We start from the raw sequence: 17,956 nt of genomic DNA on the forward strand, positions 1-17,956 counted from the left end.
ACATAAATGGCGCTGGGCTGTACGTCCAATTGTTTGTGGTCAAGCGGCACGACGTCAGTAATTAGGATGCTTTCCAACACCTCAGGGTCAGACCAGACTTTCTGTGAGCAATCACAAACAATTCAGATTTCAAAACACTAAAAATACTGATAATTACTACAGCAGTGATAAGGGAATGGTGTTATTTGAAAATATGCCATATTTTATTGCATTGTAGTGAAGAAGGGATGGGGAGGAGTGAAGAACTCGTCAAAGAGTAATTTTTCTTTTCTTTTTTTTTTTACAACATTATAAATTTGACGGGGGAGAATATGGAAGGGAAAATGCTTTTAGTGTGTGATTTATACGAGTGTGATGGGAGAATCATAGATCACCACAGCAAGTCGACAGGCGCTGATGGGCCATATGAAGAGCGCTAATGCCGTCAGAACAAAATGTAACCAATCTTTGGACGCCCTCAACCATGCAATATGCCTAATAGAAACTCCAAAACTATCAGGCTGTCAGAGGCTCGCTGTGGTAAAGGGCCTAGGTCGGAAGATGTTAGATGGGAGACAAGTGGTAAAAATGTACCTGTTGTGGACCCTCCACACACAGTCAGATTATCAAGCCTTATTTTAATTTTGCCTCTGCAGATGTAACAGTTAAAGCTTGTCTGTCTTGACATTAATTTGTAAAAGATGCTCTTAGTGTCAGGCAAATAAGAAAATAAAACAACAGACCATAAATAAGCAACAAAACAACACATAAAACATGCATGCAACTACACCATGACTGAGGCAATGAACAAGTCGAAGCCACCAATCATGTTTTTATCCACACTGTTCAAGAGTTTGGGGGTCAGTATGTTTTTGGGGGTCAGTACAATTGTTTTTTTAATTGTACTTTTTTTAAAGAAATTAATTTATTCAGCAAGGATTAAACTAATAAAAAAAAATCCTGAAAAAAATGCATCTTGGGCTCCACAACTGTTTTCAACATTTATGATAATAATCAGAAATGCTTCTTAAGGATCAAATCAGCATATTTAAATAATTTCTGGAGGATCATGCGACACTGAAGACTAGAGTAATTACTGCTGAAAATTGAGCTTTGCCAACTCGAATAAATTGCATTATAAAATCTATTAAAATAGAAAACAGTTATTTGAAATGGTAATATTTCACAATGTCACTGTTTTACTGTATTTTTTCAATAAAATAAATACAGCCTTGGTGAGCATAAGAGACTTCTTTCAAAAATATCCAAACATGCAAATCCTCCATAGTCTTACATCATTATACAATGGCAAATGGCAACAGTTGATGAGATCAGTAGCATACTGTAAGGTGGAGCTTAGCAGATGTGTTTTTAAATATCCTTTATAATCTACATAGGCCTACAAATAAAGAATACATTTATTTTCATTGTATTGTTTGTAAAACAAAAGAGCATGCATTTTTCGGGAAACCTGATAGTTCAGTATCAGAAAACTAATTATCTTAATTATGTTATTGAGTAAATAATACATAATTACAATAATATCTACTTCCATTCTGTTATTCCCTCTGTTGATGTTCTCTTTCCATAGCTCAAATTGACTCTGAACCTACGGACATGGCACCATGACAAACACACCAATCCACATCCCTCATCCTTTCACACACACACACACACACACACACACACACACACACACACACACACACACACACACACACACACACACACACACACACATTGAGGCCTTTAATCACCTCTGTGCGCTCTGACTCTAATGTCCTAATGGAGAGTCACAGTGCACCTCAATGTATTTATCATAAAAGCCAGTGCCAGTGTAAAAAACCTAAACAGTCTAACCTCCCTCCCTCTCACCTATCCCCTCTCCCTCAATTCCTGCACTTCCCTGGTGAAAACATGTAATTCTACTTCCATTAAGCAGAATATGCAGCCCTTCACATTGGGGAGCGAGTGGGGCATGAGTTCAGTTCCTCCGCATTCACTGCATAGGTGCAGCTCACACACGGTTCATTTTAAAGCAAGGAGGAAAGGCAACCCTGGAGGTAAGGTGGTAAACCGCAGCCTATACATTTTTTTAGAGGGAGGTGGGCACATCAGCTGTATTATTTTTGTTTAAAATTGCCTGTAAAATAGAATAAGTATATGAAAATTCTACGATGAAACATGAGGTACAGATGGACTAAAATCAAAAGCGATTATGGGGAAATGGAAGGGGATATGAACAATATGCCTCTCACATAAGCACCACAGTTCCTGCTTTATGCCAACAGTGACATCTTCACAGCTTCACTGCAAGGTTCAGTTGTGTGCTTTTATTCCATAGGATGATTTTGAGGGAAGGCTGGTTGAGCAGATGCTCCTATAAACCAAACACCCTTTGAAGCAGAGAAGAACTACTGCAAATAACATAAGCAACATACTATCCTGAAAGAAACTGGCTTACATGTCTGTTGATCACTTAACAATAAGATTCTAATAGTTAAAATTAGTTAATGAAATAGCTAACATGAAATAACAATGAACACTACTTTTGCAGAGTTATAAAAAAAAATTTGGTAACACTTTAAAATAAGGTTCATTGGTTGACATTAGTTAATGTATTAACTAACATGAACTAACAATGAGCAATATATTTGTTACAGTATTTAATAATCTTTGTTAATGTTAGTTCATAAAAAAATACAGCTGTTCATTGTTTGTTCATGTTAGTTCACAGTGCATTAACTAATGTTAACAAATACAACTAAATGATTAAATGATTTTAATAACGTATTAGTAAATGTTGAAATTAATATTAACTAGATTAATAAATGCTGAAGTATTGTTCATTCTTAGTTCATGTTAATTAAGGTACAGTAGTTAAATGTTAAATAATTATCCTTATTGTAAAGTGTTAAAAAAAATTACATTTGTATAAATTCATTTTAGTTGATGCATTATGAAGGAATGAATCAACAATGAAGCAGAATATAATTTTAATATTAAATTTGTATTTATAAATGATTAATTTCTGTAAAAAAAAGTGTATTGTTAGTTCAGCGATGCCAAATTAATTAACTAATGTTAATCAATTTAACTTTTTGGTAACACTATTTTACAGTGTCCTTATATACATTACATGTATGTTCATGCATAATTAATGAATAAAAATAATTATGCAATTATTACATGCAACAAACCATAAACCAAAATCTATTCCTAACCTGTACTAAATATTAATCAGTACTTATAATTGCACTGTAACAAGTACACACTAAAATGTTTATTTGTAGTATAAAATGTAGTATATACTTTATTTTAAGGTGCCCATGTAATGGTAACATTCTGGGGAGGATAAGCAACATGCAGAAATTAGGAAGTCTCTAAATAGACTTTAACGATGAACACAGGGGTAACACACATTATATAAGACAATAAACGACAGAGGACAAAACTGAACAGGGAGTATATATAGTGATTGACAAGGAACTAATACAACACAGATGATAATTCTAAGTAATCATACAGTAGAAACAAATGAGGGAATAATCAGAAACAAAGGAAATCAAAACTAAACAGAGCAGGGATTCAGGAACTAAGGAAACAAAACAGAATTTCAAAATAAGAGTCCATAATCGGAACAGTTACAGTGTAAGTACATTTAAAGTCCCCATGAACCGGAAGTTGCAAACGACTTTTCTCCAGTGTTATGACATATTTCCAAGTGAAACGGAATATTGAACAGAGGGCAGGGTTTTACTCTAGCGCTCCTCCTCTCAATCTCTGCTCATAGCAGACTAACGGTTTGAGGGGAATGGTTAAGCGTTTTCAAACCAAGCCGTCAAACCTACGTCATCAGAAAAAGACGCCATTCCAGACCGGAAGTAACTTTTCAGATTTTGATTAAAGATTACCATGGTAAAAAAAAAATTACCAATAAAAGATTACCAATAAATTTTTTTTTTTTTTTTATATTTACTTGCACGGATTAATTTTTCACCACAAGACTAGTAATATGCGCTAACAAAGTAAATAGGGTCAATTTTGATTTCATGGGGACTTTAAGTACTGAGTAATAATAATTATCTATAGGCTATGTATTAGGGTAAGAGTTTGGTTTAGTGTTAGTTGTATGTAATTATGCATAGTTTATAGTTTTTACTACAGTAACTACATGTAATGTGTAACAAAGACACTGTAAAATAAAGTGTTACCAAATAAAGTGTAACAAACTTTTTCATATCAAGTATTATAAAGGAATACTAAAAGTATGTATACAAGTATTTTCCTACTACCATTTGTTCAGTGACTAAGAATATCCAAACAATACGATGATTGTATATATAAATAAATAAATAAATAAATAAAAATACTACAAAAATTGTAGTTTTTATGTACATAAACACTAAAATCAACAGGTTTTATGCTCTGGAAAACTAAATGCATTTTTCCCTAACATCTATTTTAAATCTAATTTGATTTCATAAAATGATTTTTAAATAAAACAGTCTTGGTTATAAAATGTAAACTGAATTGTATTGTACGGTGTACTGTAAAAACAAAAAACTAAAAGTGCTTGAGCACATTTTACAGCCAGTTTATTATTTTTTAGTAACCACATTCTTCATTTATGGCCAAATTTTAAGCACAGAAAGGTGCATGCAAACTCTATGTCAACCATTAACAACAATTAGGCCAGGTTTTGTGGACTGAGTGAACTATGTTGAAACTGAAATTTAGCAATGAGGGAAAGAGATGTATCCGCTCACACACAAACACATCTGGCTCCTGGTAGCCTTTTCTCTCTGCATTTATTCCAGTTTGTTAACCTCATGCTGCAAGCTGCATCTGAACAGGGCAGAGACACCTCGCATGAGATATCTGCTATTGAAAAAAAAAAACAGTCTGCATAGCCTGAGAGCCTGGCGTCTGATGCAGTGGTGACAGCTATATGTGTCAACAGCGATCAAGAGTGAAGCGTAGACAACAGGTACTCTGTTTCTCCGTTTCTCACTCGCTTGTCAGTCAGTGGATCAGCAGAAGCGGCTAGCACGTGCCCCCCGGCCCGCACCGGCCCGAAGGCGGCCTGCCGCTACCAGGCCGCCCGAAACGGGCAGATGTGACTATGGTTCCTGGCATTTGGCAAGAACGCTCAGCGTCAAGCAGACGGGGATGGGGCCGGACAGAGCATCAGCTGTAGTGCCAGCGTAGGGGGCCCTGGCAGTGTCACAACATAAGGGGGCCGAGAACCCTATCTCTCTTTGCCTCCTTCCGCAACTCTCCCTCCACAATCACGCGCCGCCTAAGCCAGCAGCGGCCACTGTCACAAGCCATCACTGCCCCACAGGGGAAACTGAAAGTGCACAGCACAGAAGAAGGAGAGGAGAGGATCGGGTGCCCGTGCTAGCAAGCTAAGTGGCCGCAAAAGGCGCCGTCACATGCGATATTACATGCATCCTCTTGAGGTGAATTTTTTTTCACCCTGCAATTTTCAACATTGCCAAGTCGGAAACAGTAGAGCTTGCCAAAGCCAGATAAACAAACAAACTTGCAGGGGAAGACAAAACAGCATTTAGAAGAAATGAAAAGGGCAAGAAGATGATAACCCGTGGCCAGATCGGCACAGAGGGGAAATTGCTGAAGACATCTGCAAGATGTAAGTCTTAGCCTTAGCTTGAGAGGACAAATAGAAAATAAAACCATCTGAACAGCGCTGAATCGTTTGCAGAGGGAGGGTCTTTGCGCGGCTGGAACGGAAAAGTAATGCAGTGCATGTGATGCACGACGAAAGAACACAATGATAGAGTGTGTGAAAAAGCTGCCATGTGACAGTGAGCAGTCTGTGTCAGGAGTGTGACGTGTCGTGGTGTGACAGTTGTCTAGTTTCATCGTAGTGGCTGGTGGGAGAGGGGTAGCCCTGCAGACATGCTCAGACTTACAGAGCAAAGTTTCTTTCTTTCGCCTGTTGTCTGAGGTTCAGTGAATTAATCTTCATTAGGCTGCGACTGCCACCGCACTGAAAGCATCGAACCTTCCACTGTGTTCCTCAAGCCCTTGTTGTGTGTAACGCAACAAATGTCATGACGAATGATCCATTAGTTCACAACAGCTGCCAGTCATCACCACAAAAAATTACAACAATCTCAAACACTACGAATTTATATTTTGATTGATTATAGCCTGACACTCAGTGGTCTTTTGGGCCTAATACTGATTCCGATATGGAAGAGTAAAAATATCCGATTACTGATATATCTGTCACAAACATTTAAACATGGTGTATATACCTTGATGCGAGTAATACTCCTGTATCTTAAATTCGTATCCAGCCTTAGACTACACAAAACACATTTTAATATTAACAACAATAACTATAATAGTAAATTATATTTGAATTATTACAATATGAATGAAATAATATTAAATACCAAGTGTTCTATATAAAACCAAAAGTTTTTTTTAAAACATTCATTACATTGTTTTACTAATTGTCACAATATGTTACCATAAGTGTAATTTTTAAGAATTTCTAAAATTAATAAAAAAAATTAAATTAACTTTTTTTTAAAAGAGTAATTGTCAATCTCTGCAAAAATAGATTAGATTTAAATAGATTTAAAATAACTACATGATCATGTGGCAGGGCAAATTGCACTCCATAAATTCACCACAAAAATGACACCCTAGATCTGTAACCAAAGAAATTTGGTAGACAGACGTTTCCTATTATCAAATTATCTCTATCATCAACAAAATGTTTGTCAAAGGCCAACAAATGAACTAAACCTTCATTAACAGATGATAAAGCTGTGATTGTACAGGGTGAGTTATATCAAGTTGTTCTTGAAGATAAATAACAGCTGAATAATTTGCTTTGTTGGGCCAGAGTGATAAAAGGTAGTGATTTGTATCCACTGATGAACATCAGGAAAGACCTCAGAGTTGTAAATGAAACAATCCCTCAATGACCAGCACTTATATGAGCATAAGTCAGTGAGTCTGAGAAAGTCAACACAGATTTAGGATCTTGAGGTTTACTTAATTATAGCAAAGCAAATCGGCCATATGGGAGGTCCTATATCAGTGCAAAATCGTAAGTGTTTGAATGAAAGTAAAATTCCCTTGAATTCATGTTTTAAACAAGACTTCTCTGTTTGATTGGATGAATGAATTTTATGAATGTTTTTTAATTGGTCACTTTACCTGATTTGAGGAACCTCTACTGTAATTGCACCCTAAAGCCAGTTTTTTCTCAGACATCCGTGCACCATCAGCATTTTGCCCATAGTGCTGTTTTCATTGAGGACAGTATATTTCATGATTGACAGTCACACAATGCAGTTCAAACACTGCTGAGCCAGGACAGGATCAACAAGGGTGACCAACTCTACACAGAAAAACAGATCAGACTATGATGCTGAAAGATGAAGAGAGAGAGGGATGAGAAGCAGAGAAGAGGAAAGAGGTTTTACCTGCTGGCAGTTTTTAATGAGCACTTCCCTTCTGATGGCCATACACACAATAACACATGCCTAATTCATGTCGCAAACCATATATGCAGTAGTAGCAATATGCAGTAATGATATATCATAATGTGCCATATAAAAACTGATTTATAAAAAAATAAATCAAAGTTAAAATGGAACATTACTAGGGGGAACTATTAATTGCTACAATCCAAACTGTGCGGGTACATAATGTGCATTTTATTGCATTACAGTGCATGTCAGAATGGGCATATGTCAGGTATGACACATGACACAGAAATTTTGGATGCACCTTACTGAATTTATTATTCTCATGATCTTTGACACTTGCTTAAATCTCCTGCTTCTCAGATTATTTTTCCCTCAGAAAAAGACTCTATAATGTCACGTTTTTCAGAGGAAGAAAAGATCACCCAGTAAAGTCAGTGTCCCATGATCCTACTCATACTTCCAATCTCCAGTAATACTCTTGAAAATGAATAGTCAATTCAGTAAATTTCATCTGGAGCTTTCACACCATTTCATCTATCTTTTGGGTTCTCATTGTTTGCTCTGCATTACCAATATGGTCAAAACTGATCCCAAGGAACACACAAATCCTCCGTGTTTAACACAGTACAATGAATTTTCACTGTATCTCCATTTTTGTCTAATTTCAGTATTATCTTCAAAGAAAAGTGTTATTAAACTTGCAGCAGACCTCCAACTAGACACCTAATTCTATCTCCTTCTTAAATGTGAGAATCTATTTTCAAGATTCATTTGTCTTTCTTTTTCTCTATTAATAATGGTGCCAGTGCATATCAAAGTGCCATAATGAAGATTCACAGCATTTTCTCTCTTATACTAATACCTTATCAAAGTTGAATCTCTTTCTGGAAAATCAATTCTCTTTCATATCATTAAGTTCTTCTCTGGCATGATTACATGCCTGCTGCTACTGCTTAACAAAAGGCAGCAGAAAAAAAACAAAGCATGGTAATCTATGCATTCAATGGGATACTGCTTCATAGTCTGGGAAATATCTGATATCAATATTTGCCATGATGGTATTGATTGTCTTGATGGTGTAACACATTAGGCAAAAAAAGAAAAAAAGACGGGAAAAAGAGGATGAAATGAAAAGAGGCTCTGATTCAACTTTAAATTTAAGTGCTCTGGCTGCGTCCACAAAAAAAATGAGCTTATCCGATGAGAGGAGAGACAGGTGACTGCATAGTTCAATTAAATGAAGTGTACAGACGGAGTCTAAAATAAATACTCAGCATGGAACAATTGCAGGTAAAAGGTGGCTTTTAAATTATAATATTAATTATTAATATAATATCTTAATATTAATTTAACAATACTTGTCAGAATTAGTCTGATCCTCGCTGATGTGTGAGGTGTCAAGTTCATTTTGGACCCATGTCTGTGTTTAAAACAGCACAAGGGCAACTTCAAGAATAATAATTAATGTTAATGATACTCAGCGATAATAATGAGACTGTTGAGCAAGAAAGTCAAGAGAAACAAATCAAAGGGGTGACAAAAAGGGGGTGGATGAGAGAATGGGAGAGAGAGAAGGTGAGAGAAGCAAAGAGACAGAAAGAGCAAGGGGAATAAATGGATAATAAAGGGAGAGTGCGGAGGGAGAAGTGCATCTGACTGGAAGGAGGGTGGTGATGTATGCGGGCCTGTCAGCGGGGGGAAGATGCAGTGCGCTCTTCCTCAGGGAGGCTATCTCCCTCCCACCGCGTGCCGAGTGTACACACACCAGTAATGAAGTGGTCCACCGGCAGACAGCACAAACACGCACATGCACACAAACTGTTATCATCTTGGCCTCCCACAACCTCCTGCTAGGCCCAAATTACACACCGGCAACTAGACGGCATTCGTATTTAATCATACTGTAACCTAATTGCACCAAAGAGTGACTGTATAGTAATTTGTTATTGTTGTTATGTGCCATTCCACTCTAAGTGATTTAAATAAGGGCGTCGAACCCACAACTTATTGAAATTGCCGCTGAGCACCAGGAGGCAGCTCGATGCTGAGATAAAGAGCACGAGAGCACTGTGAGAATGGGAGAGGAGGCGAATGTGTGTAATCCGCGAGCGAGAGTGTGGAAAGGCAAATGATTCATGGAATAAGCATTAAAAAGTGAGAAAAAATGAGGGAGGAAGAGAAATCGATGTAAATGGGTCCCCCAGGACTGTGGATTACTTCTGTGAATATACCAATCCATACAACAGGCCAATGAAAACTTGTCAGATGTAGTCTTTGGAATTGTGCGAGTGTTTCTCACATTGTGTGATGTGCATATGCGCCCGTGGCCTGCGGACTATCGAAGTGTACAGGCATGCAAGCGTGTCATCTGGATTGATTTGCATATTGTATTATGATAATGTGTATAGTCTGTGAGTTTTGTGTGTTTTAGTCCGCCTATTAGATTTGAGGTCCTCTACATTACCCTTCAAAAGTTTGAGGCATAATTTCTTTTAAAGAAATGAACACTTTTCAATTCAGCAAGGATGCGTTAAATTGAAGTGTCAGTAAAGATATTTATAATATTACAAAAGATTTCTATTTTAAATAAAGACTGTGCTTTCTATTTATCAATTAATGCTTAAAAAAATGCATCACAGTTTCCACAAAAATATTTAGCAGCACAAGTGTTTTCAACATTGAATATAATAAGAACATTTTTCTTGAGCAAAAAACTCAGCATATTACAATGATTTCAGAAGGACAATTTTTCACTAAAGACTGGAGTAATGGCTGCTGAAAATTCAGCTTTGCCATCACAGGAATAAATTACTTTTTTTAATATATTAAAATAGAAAACAGTTAGTAAAATAAGTAAAATGTAAAGATATTTCACAACATTACTGTTTTTACTGTATTTTTAATATAAATGCAACCTTGGCTATCATAATAGACTTCTTTCAAAAACATAAAAAACTAACTTTTGAATGCTACTTTATATGCTAATGTACCCCTAGTAGTTGACAATTCACTTTTAGCAAATACTGTATATACACATTTTAAAAGACTAATTTGTATCTAATCAAATGCTTTCTAGAATGAGAAAGCAACACCATGTATTACCACCTTCTAACAAGTAACAAATGAGGGTTGGTGGCTGACTAATTTATAAAGCCAATTAACCATTTAAAACAAAAGAGACAAGCCATTCAATATGTCACACCCAAACGGTTTCTGTTTCAATAGGAAACACATCAACACAAGTTGATGACCAATTCATAGGATCTTTAAATGTACAGATATACTCACTTCTACTTGTGCTTGTGTAGTGTACTGTATGTCGACTATGTGTGTTCATGGAGTGCATGGACACAGGTCTATGTTAGTGTCACGTCTGTTTCTGTTCTGGCTGGCTACATGTGTGTGTACGCATGTGTATGTGTGGACTTTAATCTGGCTGCTATCTCAGTGGCAGGTTGAAAATGGGTCTACGGCGTGCCACTGGAGCTCTGTAATCCATTCTCAACAGTGAAGCATGGAGGCAGAGAAGCCTGCGCCCATTGTCATGCTGAGTTACATGGACTCATGATCACATTATCTGGCCCTGGACCCCACTGATTCATTCAGTTTACAGTATTCTCTGTTCACAGCCAACTTATTTCCTTTAGCCCGGCCTGCCGACAACCTCCTCTATGCCGTATTAATCTTATTTATGGACTTATCGTAGCACAAATATCACAATACCACTCTGCGCTGGGCTCTCTCCCCTCACACTGCTCGAAAATAAACATGAGGTTGATGGAAGCTGAGGCTATTCTTGAGAATAAAATTGGTTGTTTACTACCTGTGGGTTTAAGAAAGTAGTCTTTTGAGAAGTGGGAGTAACAGAGTGGAAAAGATGTGTGTGTGCTAGGTGAAGCTGTGCTAGATATGCACTATAAATACACTCAAATGAAAGCTTAATAATGTGTCGATTTACACTAACCAAGATTTTTTTTTTTTTTTTGCATTTTTAATTTTCTTTTATATTTTTTTAAACGTTAAAATACTTTCTCCAATGTCATCTTAATGCGTAAAATAACAAATTTGCATAAATCTTTCCAGAAAGTGTAATCAAGTTTCTCTTTGTGCTTGTTTATTCCAGCTATCAATAGCAACAGTGGCTCAACCAATGGCATGAGTTTGGGGTGTCGCTATAGGATTGTCTGACCAATGATAGTGTTCGGAAAATCAGTTTGAAACAGTTCTTTTTGCTGGTAATTCTTTTTAGTTACACTAGTGGCATAGCTGAATTTCTTCAACTTGAAGTGTTTTTTATTTAATTTAAACTTATCGTTTAGTAATATACAATTATTGTAAATGAGGGGGAAACCATTATTAAAAGTTAATGCAACTCATATCCACAGTGGGATTATGGCCAATCACATCATTGTAACATTACAGGTCAGCCGCGTGACACAGAGCGTCTGATCGTTCTCACTCTGCGGACCCGAGAGCCTGGGTTTATGATGCGTATGATTATTGGAATGTCATTATCGTGATACTGTATACAGAATTATGACATAGCCTCAGGGACCGATTACAGGAAAAGATTCATTCCAAAGGCTGGAATTTCCTCAACCTTCAGAGAGAGAGAGAGAGAAGAAAGAACGACAAAGAAAAAGGGCTGAAGAGTGATTAGGTTTATTCCCTTATATGCCTTTATCAGTGAGATATTTCCTTTACTTACTGCCAATTGAATAAAGCATGCGGAATGAGACGAAATGCAATGCACGAAACAAGCACATATGTCTTCATTTCTGAGGCTTTATTTCCTGACGGTTTTCAAAGCTGTGGACTATATTGATTCGGCTTCCCTTTCCCCTGGTAAAGATAGAATAGTGAATGAATGTGCATTAGGAGGGTGAGGGGAGGTGGAAGGATTAGGATGATTTCATTAGTCCTCCGTGGTGGATTGGATCGTGAATCCTGGGCTTAGGTTGACAGAAACACTTCCCTTTTTTTAATTTCTCAGGCGGATCATGGCATACCGCACGCTTCTGTATGACGGGATGAGCCGCTGATTTGATCGGGGAGACAAGACTGGCACTGTGCGTTTTAAACCAGAACTGTTCTCTGTTTTTTTTAAGCATAAGTACAAATTGTTAGTGCAAGTACTGTTAGTTAAAAAAAAATAAAAAAATAACTATATTCTTATAATTTGTTCATTAGCCAAAGAAAATATTTTTTCATGTTTCAGTGTACATTCTAAAACTAGAAAATGAATGGATTTTAGAGTATAAATCAATAGAATAATTATCAACTTTTCCATTTTGATTATATAAACCATTAAAGGCTGAAGGACTATTTTTAAGATTCACAGGACTACAATATCATGGCATAAAGGAAAAGGATTAAAAAAGCCATATGTGAGTGTGATGAATCTATAAGATGACACTCTTAGGTGATTTTAGAGTTGCATGATGGCAGCGTATAACATGGTGTGCTACAGCAAAATGACACCTGTATTTACTGCCTTTCAGCTCTCCCCTGTAATCCACATGCCTTGCATTTATCATCGGCCGATCAATTGTCCAGACTCCAGTTAATATTTTTTCATGGATAAATCATTTATCAGCTTTTACAAGCAACTGACTGATGATCGTCTGCATCTGATCAGCCTAGAAGGCTTGTTGAAATGCTAAAATGAGAACAAAAAACTAGATGCATATTTACATAGTTAAAGATATAAAATATGAATTTTGTAATTCTAAACATAATAGAAATGCAAAAAATTGTTATCAAATAAAGTTAAATGTTAAAATAATTAGAATACAGATGCAAATTTGAGAGAAAGCTAAATAAAATGCTAAATTAATTCAAATGTAACGCAGAGCTCATTTAAAGGAAATGCTGTAAGTATACAAACATATTAAGGACTATGCATGTGGATGTTTGATTGTGGGAATGTGTGTGTGCTGGTGAACGCACTCAGAACTGTGTGTAGCGTCTGACTGTCAGCTGTATGATATGCTGTGAGTGGCCTCTGCTGGCTAACTGAGGGCAACATGAGTCACAGAGCAGCAACCCTGCAATCATACATACACACACAAACACACACACACACACACACACACAATCTATTTTTCATACACACAGCACTATAGCACGGAATCTAGGAGACTATTGTTGCATTTGACTTCACTGAAACAAAAGACTGTGCTAATATGAGGGGCAGGTTTTGGAGGTTGCGTGGGGTACACAATATAACGTCCCCCGAATGTTGCCCCGGCTGTCACATGCTATTACACTCACCACACCAATCCACATTTCTATACATCCCCCTCCATACACTTAGTAAAAAGTAAAGCAACAACCTGACAACTTATTAAACCCCCCACAGCTAGATCTGTATGAGTGCTGCTGTTGTTTTTAAATTGATCTGAAGTTTGGCTTCCACATGCCAACAGGAGAGACGAGGTCATGCAGCGGTTTCATAAGAGCATACAATTTTGAACAGTGTCATAAAAAATACAGGATATATATATTGATGTGAACGAATGGCTATATAAACACAGAGTGGGTCCCCAGGGGAACTTTTTGGCAGAAATAATCAATAGCACAACGCAGTATAGGCAGTATCAGAGGCTCAGTTTTGACTCTTTCCATTTCTGTGAGGCATTACAAAATTGTACGGTTTTAGTGTTTTAATGGAGACTAAGTTAATTCCCACAGAGAACGTTAAACAATTTAAATCATCTTAATCTCAAAGTGAGAAGTCAGTCCTCAATAACAAAAGGCAAAGTGTTTCCCAACTGAATGTGTAGAAATAATTCATAACACATTTATTTTTTGTCATTTAAGTTATATTTTAAAAGTGGGGTTTTACAAAAATGTACTCGCCTGCATCAAAATAAAATAAAAAACAGAATATAATCCCCAAAACATTATGTATCATTATTTGCTATTGTTTAATTCAATAGTAAACCTAATAGTTTAAATCTAATAATCTAGTAATTACATCACTCTTACTGTGCCACTTTGAAAAAAAAAAAATTGCTACTTTTCCGTATTTACTATCAAAAATCAAATAGATATTAAGTGACGATTAATATCTATTAATATCTACAAACATTTAGGTTTTTAGATTTATATGAAAAAATACTAAAATGAATTCAGCTATCAAATGATTTATAATTCATTAACAGTCAGCAAACTTTTCATGTGATGATCACAATCATTCATTCTTCTGTCAAAATTAAATTTAATAAAAAATTAGGATATATATATATATATATATATATATATATATATATATATATATATATATATATATAGCTTTCTCTCAAAAGAAGAATAGACCAAGACAAGTGCTGAGGTGACAAAGTTATGACCTCATATGAACGCAGTCATGTGACAAAAACAGACATTCACTCAGTGTGCATCTGAAGGTAGGGGATTTCCAGTTTCACTTGAAAACTAAAGCTTTCATGCTAATGTTTATAAATGTAAGGAGGATGAGTCAGAAACAAACTGCTATGCTGTCTGTGAAGGTTACGGCTCCAGCACATCAGAGAGGGAGACATCAGTAACACGTCTCATCCATTAACTAAACAGCCAGACTGGTGCTAAGCATCACTGAATATCTCTCAAAGAGTCTCAGTGAGAAATTACAGCATGTGTCTAATAAGTGCAAGTGTTTTACACAAACACATGCATGAATGACACATCAAATGTGATACTGAAATGAACTAAAATAATTATTTCCCACAGGAAGAACACAATTTAAATCAGTGTAATTGTTTAGTTTTAATTTCATAGTAATCCAGGACAATTAATTACAAATTTAAGGTAGATGTATTGTATACAAATATCCAATAAAACTGGAGTATTTATTTTTAATGAATATCTTAAACTGTAAAATATATATTTTAAAATACTTAAATATACTGATTGATACCATTAATGCTATTTCTTTTAATTTTAATAATAAAATAAACAGGAAGAAATACAGATTATCAAAATATCCATGCAAGAGCTTCTTAAAAAATGTATTTTAAATAAATGCATTTGCTCAGTTTAATTTCAGTGATGCAAGCACTTTTTACTGGATAGCAATGATCAATCATTTACATTCAGTATGACAAGGCTTCAGTAATGGCAGGAAACGCTGTGATAACACATAAATATGTCACAGTCAGGAGCCGGTATGAAGCTAGTTTCTATTCAACATACACAGAAAATGCAGTCCTTGAAATGGTGTTCAGTCACACATCAATCACAATTCTCTCATACCATCATCAGAGCTCTTAGAGACATCAGCCACGTAAACACCAGCAAATTACCAGACCACGTTACAGTGATAAATCTAACGTGTGCTGGCTGCTGTTTAATTAGCAGTGTGTTAACGTATACTATACATCTTATTCATGTGAAAATATTCAACGTTACTGAATCAACCCGTCTATGGCTGCAACAACTAAACTCATTTCTAAAGCTAAAAATAAGATTCCATTAGGAAACCACTGCACATTTTCAGTTTTTACAATAGACAAGCAAAATACCATAATTGTGGAAAAAAAAAAAACTGGAGACTTGTGTCTGAGAACACAATTCAACCAGAATAGTTTGTATGGTGTTCACTTGTCATCAAACAGCGATTACAAAAATGTAATGATACTGGAATTTAGTTTGGAGGACCAAATAATTTAAAATAAGAGGGCTTTGAACTATACTGTAGTTCAACCAACATAACAGCATATGTGTGAAAATTGGAGTTACGACTCAAAACCTCAAAGTTATTGTGATATAACCTAGCCTTGGTGCTCTGTATGATATAATTTGCCATTCAAATTCTGTTATGAACTATGTACTTTCTGGAGTAGATAAAAAAATATAAGGAGTTGTGAAACTTAGAGAAAAGGGAAAGCAAAATCTTCAACTTGATTGAAGAAAAAATTATTCAGAGTGTGTGCGTAGGTGAGTGTGAGAAAAGAAGAGAGAGAGAGAGAGAGAGAGAGAGAGAGAGAGAGAGAGGGGCCGGACAGTGATGAAAAGTCCATATGTTACAGTGCCACCATAAATTATGTGGAAACGTATGGTAAGGCCACCAAAGGGGCCTCCAAAAATAGGCCACAGAACAGCCTTTGACTGGGTGGAAACAAATTGCCTAAATTTCACTTTGTGATATCTGCAGCTCCTGACACCCCTGTTTATACAGCAATCAGAGTCCAGAGAGAGAGAGAGAGAGAGAGAGAGAGAGAGAGAGAGAGAGAGAGATAGAGAGAGAGAGAGAGAGAGAGAGAGAGAGAGAGAGAGAGAGAGAGAGAGGGAGGCCATGGTTAGGTCCTGCTTCATCACCCTCTCACCCATCTGCATCAGTCCCGCACCTCTCAGGGAGCTAAAGATTTATCACCACACACAATACAAAGAGGAGAGGGGATTCACAGGGTCTAGGTCCAGGACTCCCAGGTCACTGATGAGCCATGTACATGAGCGTTACGGCAAGCTGCTACTGTACATCTCACAGGAAGTATTGACTCAAGGCATTTATGATCAGTTAGTGCTAACTGTGTAAGAAATTAATTAAAAGGAAAAACTGCTTACACAAATGGCAGGTTGTCTACTTTATATCTAGAGGATTAATTAAAAAAATTTATTACGATTTAGAAAATAATTTATTATTCAAAAATTGCACTGCTCATTACAATATTTTTCATAAATAATATTTTTGATTTGGATAATATATATATATATATATATATATATATATATATATATATATATATATATATATATATAAAATATAATTATTATAAAACATAATAGATTATATTTCTATAATTAAAATATTTATTTTTGACCACAAAGTATCAAAAATATTAAGAAGCACAACTGTTTTCAACATTGATAAGAAATGAAGAATCATGTGACATTGAAGCCTGGAGTAGCGGCTGCCAAAACCATCATAGGAATAAATTTGTTTAAAATATGTTTAAAAAAGGTTTTTTAATAAATAAAAATAATAATAAATAGCAATAAAAATATCATTTTTACTGTATTTTTGATCAAATAAATAAGCCCTGAGGCTGATGAGACTAAATCAGATCATGAGACTTCTTTCAAAAACAACAGCAAAAAAATCGTACTGACCCTAAACTTTTGAATGGTAGTATATAAGACAATAAATATGAAGACAAAAAAAAATAGAAGACAGAATTCTGAACCATTGCTGGGGTCAAGTTTAAGTGGTTAGCACACAAGCTTCGACAAAATGTGCCATGATGCTCATACAAGGGTCTGAGATCGGCTTGTTTCCTCCCTTCTCCTCATCATTTCCTGTCCTCCTCCTACTATTCAAAAAGTAAGTGTCATCTAGGTCTAAAAATAAAACATAAAAATAAAAAAAGAAGAAAAATCAATTAATTGAAGTAAAAAGGACAAAACTATGTTCCCTTGTCTTGATGTGCATTGTGCTAATATGCTAAAAAATAACCAGAGCGCACAGCCTGGTCTTTTCTCGCCGTGACTGGACGTCCGAA

At 35.9% G+C, this 17,956-nt stretch overlaps 1 protein-coding gene across 7 annotated transcripts in view; it reads right to left on the minus strand.

Annotated features, from left to right (window-relative positions):
• esrrga (estrogen-related receptor gamma a) overlaps positions 1-17,956 on the minus strand; it is a 250,589-nt gene that overhangs the window by 216,671 nt on the left and 15,962 nt on the right. The window lies entirely within an intron of this gene.

Source organism: Squalius cephalus, assembly GCF_949319135.1.
Source record: "Squalius cephalus genome assembly, chromosome: 20".
Taxonomy (NCBI): domain Eukaryota; kingdom Metazoa; phylum Chordata; class Actinopteri; order Cypriniformes; family Leuciscidae; genus Squalius; species Squalius cephalus.